Source organism: Corvus brachyrhynchos, unplaced genomic scaffold (genome assembly GCF_000691975.1).
Source record: "Corvus brachyrhynchos isolate BGI_N302 unplaced genomic scaffold, ASM69197v1 scaffold115, whole genome shotgun sequence".
In the NCBI taxonomy this organism is placed as follows: domain Eukaryota; kingdom Metazoa; phylum Chordata; class Aves; order Passeriformes; family Corvidae; genus Corvus; species Corvus brachyrhynchos.
Genome location: NW_008239553.1, coordinates 14,033,319 through 14,040,167, shown reverse-complemented (window position 1 = coordinate 14,040,167; position 6,849 = coordinate 14,033,319).

The following is a 6,849-nucleotide window of genomic DNA, read 5'->3' as shown; positions in this document are numbered from 1 at the left end:
TTTTCTCTCTTGTAAAGAGACCATATTATTCTCCACTTCACCTTGTGAGCTTCACAATCTTCTAGGAATATCTGCCAGACAGAGAGCTGCAGCATGGAAGGGCAGGGATGGGACGTTTCTGTAAATGATCCAACACTGGAAGAGAAATGCCTATGACTGCTGCAGCCTTCTGGACCTTAGTAGGCTCATGCCAATTCAAGGGTAGTGCATTCTTCTTTCTAAATTAAAGGCTTGGTATGCTCCCGAGAACTTCACAAAGTCACCTTTCCAAGCAGTTACTGAGAGAGTGTGGTGCCACCACTGTGGGTTTGTGACATTTTCAGAGACCAGAATTACTCTAACCCAGTTTTCTAGTAGCTGCTTCCCACAAGCTGATGAGCTCCAGACACTGTGGATCCAGACACTATGTCTCCACTCATTCCACTTTTCATCCAAAAATCTAAACTTTCTACATTTGATACCTTTGCCAGAGGTCCCAGGCTGAGATCAGGCATTTGACTTCCTCCTCCCATTTTTGATGCATATGAAAGACTAGTGCCTGATTTATTTTAGTTTTTAGAGTTTGTTTTGGTTTGTTTTTAATTGTGACTGAAAAATTTCTTGCTACTAAATGGACCAGAAGAATGAAAGTATAGAAAGGTTTTGCCTAATGTTGTATGGAAGTACTACTTGTCACCACAGTAACACAATTTTAGGATGACTAATCAATGAGCTGAGCTGTGATGTGATAAACAAAGCATTAAGAGTTTCAGGATAAAAAAAGATTCAGTAAAATTCTGACTTTGGTCTCTCTCACTATGATATTGAAAAGAAATTTTAAAAATATTGTATTAACCCTGTAATAGTTTTTTTCTTTACCCTGAGAGGTACCTTAAAAAGCAACGGACAAAGACCTAAACTATTTTCAATTAATTTAATAAATTTCACTTTGAAAAAGATAGTTCATCTTTTTTTTTTTTCAGTTTTTTAGGGGGGGGTGGGGTTTTTTTTTTAGTTTTTTTAGTTTTCTGTACTATGGGAGAAGCGTCTCGCCATCTCCCAGTGTTTTCCAGCTGTATGCACAAAGGCATTCATGGATTCAAGGCCAGTAATAGTGGTTTGCACTGTAGAGCGTTGAAGCCAACTCTTCTTCTTAGTTTTATTTTGTTTCTATCCTTTTGGCATTTTATCCAGCACACTTGTATCTATGCTCTATGATAAACTATGTTGCTAGTGTTACTTTTGATCTTCCATTCAGCCTGGCAGGCTCGAGATGAAATCAAAGTTGAGATATGCAACATGGATTTACAGGAAAAGCTTGTGTAAAGGCACTATAGAGATACTATTTACCCATTTTTTAATTATTGAAGTAATAAGACTATGTTTTTTCTTCCCAAACTTCAATTTAAAAAAATTAAACAGCTCTCTGTAATCTGGAGTAATGAATTCAAAAAGGACACTCATCTGTATGGTTACTTCAAGTCTGAAGTACCTTTTTCAGATTAATAATAAGCTGAATTTATGATTTAAAAAAGATAGATAGATAGATAGATAGATAGATAGATAGATAGATAGATGCATGACTTCAGCACTTGCTGGAAATTAATGTTATTCTATCTGCAATTATTTAAGCAATTTCCCAGGAGATAGCCAAAATATACATGGATATAAAACAAACAAGAAAAACGTTCTCAAAGACAATATTACTTGTAACCATTCTATTTACCCAGCCACAGCTTATCTGATTTAATTTGGTGAAATCTGAAAATTATGCCATTCTAGCATAATTTCGGCTGCTGCTATATTAGATTTTCTTCTGAAAGGCTTAACCCCTTTGATTTCATGACAATTATGTAAAGCAACCTGTCTTGCTATAGCATTGTAAAACTAAATTCTCTTTTCACAGAAATTCACAGGAACATAACATGATTATTACAAGAGTATAGTGTACAATAAAAATTCTGTAGAGCTAAAAAATATTAACTTGTTTTAAAAAACCAATCACAATCTGGGACAAATTATTAATTGTAGTAAGATCTGGTTTGTGTAACAAGAAATAACTGGAAGCATGTACACTGATTTTAAATATAAAAAGGAATAACAATTTCTCAACAGAAAGCTACAGAGGACATTTTTTATGGATTCAACCTATGAAAAAAATGCCTGAAATGATCACCAGGTGAGAAGATAAGTTTTCATCTGTCTGGGAATGGAATTAGTAACAGTTTTGGGTTCTTCTGCCTACTACTGAACACTGGCATAGCAGTGATAAAATTGCACTCTTGATTCAGTAACTCTTGATTCAGTAAACCATGTACAGACATGCTTTATTTTTGGCATGGACTTGAACCACTCTGTTTCAATGAAAGCACTTATTTGTACTCTTATCAGACTGAAGGGCAGTGCTCTCTTGAATACAGACTCTGGTCCCTATTCGGATGGAATTTTAAATGACATGAAGGACATACACTGCTGCTACAAACCAAGTTTACAAGCCCTCCTTGCTCCCTATATCTCACATTTTAAAAATCCCTGAATAATGAAAGCTTTCATTGAAGAGCTACAAGCCTGCACCAAAGCTTGGAAGGAACTGCTTTCTTAACCACTGATTTGACTGAAAATCTGGCAGAGGGATGCAAGTGTCATAATTTTTCAACCACACTTCGTTTTTGTTTGTTTTGGGTTGATTGGTTTTTGTTGGGTTTTGGTTTGTTTTTTTTTTTTTCACTAGAATTTTTGAAATAACAATTCTCCTGAGCACATAAAAACCTGCAATGTGTTAAAAAGGAACAGGATAACCCAGCTCAAAAATCTGATGGGCATTTCAGACTACACCTAGATGCTAATTGCAGAAGCAAGGCATTTTACAGAATGAAAAAAGAAAAGCTACCTCAAGGGGCACGAACAAACATTTATCTACTTACAGAACTAGATCATATGCCAGAAGGTTGAAAAAGAGTTGGAGGAAGACTAGGATTCTCTGTACAATGTTCTGCTTCACCAACAGAATTATTTATCGTGGAACTGATCCACGAAGGGTTTTACCATCACTGTCACAGCACTTACCTTTCCACCACCTCAGGGAATTGATAGCTGTGAACAAGGCAGTTCAGCTAATGTTCCAAGGTGTTGCAAAGTTAAGCTACTAAAAAAGAGTTCCACAAAAGCAGTGCCTCATGTGGAAGACTTTTTTTTTCTTCTCCGTAAAAAGAGAACGAGATTCACAGTTTTTCAAGATTTTTCTGGGAATTTCAAGGGTTTTTTTCTTGGAATTAAAATGTACGTTGATGGTTTCTCACAAACCACAGCTAGAAGAGGCAGTGGAGTAGCATAGAAGATTTTTTTTAAAATGCTTGCATTTTTGGTGTAAAAATTTGGCTTTCTTACAGAACACGATGCATAAACTGCAAAGTTACAGTGATTCACACAGTCCTGAATGAATTGGTCTGCTTTTAGGGAGAAAAACTGTTAACTGAACACACTCAAAACAAAAGGGCAGTGGAAATGATGAGTCCAGTAATACACTTCTTAATGTCATTTTTAGAAGTGGGAACCTGTCTAAAGCTCATGAGATTTGAGAAAATCAGTGTTGCAGGTAACTTGTTTGAATGTTTGGAAGGTAAAGGTGCTGTAAATAAAACTTTTTAACATTGTTTAAATCAATTATTTGCTGTTATTTGCTTTTCACAGCACAGTGACTTGGGATCAGGAAGTATGTAACACCTAAGGTAGTTACAATCAGCCAGCCTTCTTTGTCAGTACACCAGACGTATTTTTTTAAATATAAGATGTTCAGATACCTGATTAAAAGTCTTAGTAGTAACTCTCTGAAATTAAGACTTTCAAGATTATGGCTAGAGAAGCCGTGGGATCATAGTGCAAAACAGTCACGGACTCTCACCACTCCTTCTGCGTAGTCTGTGCAACTTCTACTGCACTCAATGAAAGAGTTTGGAAACTTGCAGAAAAAATATCACTGAACAAGCTAAAGGCTGCAATCGTGCTATTTCTAAAATGAGCCATTGTGCATACCTATCTTGAGTGGCTGAATTATGTCCTGACACTCAACTATATACTTTCTGCAGCACTTCCTTCTATCACAGTCAATGGAATTTGTCAGGATCAAAATCAGGTCACCTTCAGCTATCTCAAGTCTAGCCAACTTGAGCAATGAATGACAAATTAACAAAGGAAACTCAGAGAAATCACGTATTTCTCTCCCCAGTCAGAAAAACAAACATCCTCTTCACAATTTCTTCATACACTGGGAGTACAGTGATTCAGTAAATGACACATCAGGTAGAATGAAACTGGAATATGTGTTAGCACACCAGAGAAAAAGGAGGCTGTCAGGACACTTGGGCACATATGCTTTGACAGTACTTTCCCTTCAGTACTTCATCCTTATTTTAATATGCTGATAATGTCAACTTATACAAGCAGTACCTTTACGGGAGCTTTATTTGGCCAGCTCTCTGTATTAGCCTGCAGATATACCTACATCATCTTGGAAAAAGAGAATGGACTTCATTCTCTGGGTTATTTGATCTTTGATACCTCCCACAAACTCTCAACTGCATTTTGATTTAAAATAGTTTTTAGCTGTGACAAGTGTTACTAAGTTAAGCCGTTGAGCTGGCAAGGAATACAGAAGAGGATCCAGCTTCAATCCTACATAAAAAAAACAACTCCAAGCATATCTTTCGATTGAAGCTAATTCTTATGTCTGTATTCCACCCCTCCCCTCTTGCAAGTTATAGTGTCTTCCTTGTAGCCTGATAGCAGAATGAATAAAATTTAGACTTAACAGATTTTCATTAGACTACCCAAATATATGAGCAAGTCTTGCTGGAAATTCTTTGGAGCATTTCATTATACCAGTTACCCAAAATTTCAGGCCCCATAACGAGACATTATTTCTGGCAGGTATTGTCACTATGTGGAAATTTGCATATTGCACAACAAAAGGAATACAATCCAATCATGGAGTAAGCATGATCCAAAACTGTTGATTAGGGCATCTTATTTGAAGTAGAAAATTGTGCTGTAATCCTTTGGCATAGAAATCAGTGACCCCAGAGTCCCTGTCCCCTCCCATCTTTTTCAGCAGCTCTTCCTCCAATCTCTCCTATGGTCAGTCATTTCATATGACAGGAAAGATGAGTTAAAACTAAATCATTCTTTTCCACAGGGAAACACTGAAAGGATAAATAGCTAGTAGCCTACAATGAGAACAGAAAAGATTTACACAAGATACACTTCTAGATTTATAAGCATAAAATTATATAGAATGACTCCTACTTACAATTTATGTATCCCACAACAGTGAAATTTGCAACATCATGTAAGGCTCTACACACGGAGGTGGTATGGAATCATTTCAGTGAAAGATATCTGATAAATACAAACAATATTGAGTCTTAGCTTAAAAAACATACCCTTTTATGGATTTTCTAAAATACGTGAAACTACTGGTAATTCTACTGGTTTCTGACAGTTATCTAATACAAAAAATTACTTTAGAAGTGAGATACTGCAAGAGTGATGTCCTTTCCAGATGTTGGCTACATATTTGTTAAATAAACACACAAAAAATGAGATGGTCAGAGAATGAAAAAATGGCAAATGTAAATAGTTATTTTTAACCAGGTTGTCCCACTCAAGCTGCTTACACCAAACAGAAAAAACTGGCATATTCACAGACACCAGGCTGGTTTAGAAAGCATTTAAAAGGTGACTGGATATCTAACTTAGTCTCTCATTTTTTGGACTATAGTAATTTCCAAATAGATACAATCTATGAACTATCAATTTCAGCATCAGAAAGTATTATGAGCCTGAGGTTTTGTTGGTGACCTAATGATATTATCTTCCTCCGTTTTTCCTGACAATTAAGGGGAATAAAAATCATATTACATCTGACCACACAATGTATATTGCTTCAGATACCTAAGTGCCTTTCAACTGAAATAGTCAAAACAATCTGTGTTCATTTCCACAGGGCTGCTGATGCTCCTTTTACCAAGCCAGGTCAATATTTCCTTGAAGTTTTCACACAATAGGAAATGTTTTACACTCCGGTGCATGAATTTAAAAGGAGACAAGGTTTTATTTCATTCACACTACACATGGCTTTATGTCCATTTTCAGGCACTGGGTCCCCTCATCACACAAAACATGACATGATAAGAACCAAACGTGATTGAAATAAACAGTGGAGATAGGGCATACTTGTGCTGATGAATTTGTTTGTTTCTTGAGCAGGATCTAAGAAGAAGTGTATTAAAATGAGTCACTATAGAAGTGAGAAGTTCAGCTTCTATGTGTGATTCATTCCAAAAGAAGCTGGATGTCTGTATATGCCAAGGCCTCCTTTGAGAAAATAATGTATTTTGTGATTTATGTTGTTTCTCTATGTAGGTATTGGGCAATAAGTTGATCTCAAACAGATCCGTTTTCCAGACTTTAATTCCTTAATAAAGCATTAATAGGCAAAAAATATGTAATTCAGAAAGTTGTCCACCACAGCACTTAACTTGAAACAGGAATCTGAGATTATCAAGTACTCACATGATTTGAGCAATACTGCTTCTTTTAAAGTGTATGTGAGTTATGGCTCTTGGAAGCATCTGTTTACTCAAGTGCAGTGTTTGGTAACCTTAGCAATAGTTTATTTATTCATTTAATGCCCCACAGGTCAACGCCTCAAGCTTGTCAAACTGAGGGCAGTTTCTTAAACTGCAGTACAGTTCAATAAAGAAAAATTGAACTATATTTTTGGGTCTTGAATGGTTCAATATATATTCAGTAATAAAAATCTTCAGTTTCCAAAAAGTTCTTAATCTGGCATATTTGAGGAGCACTTGAAAA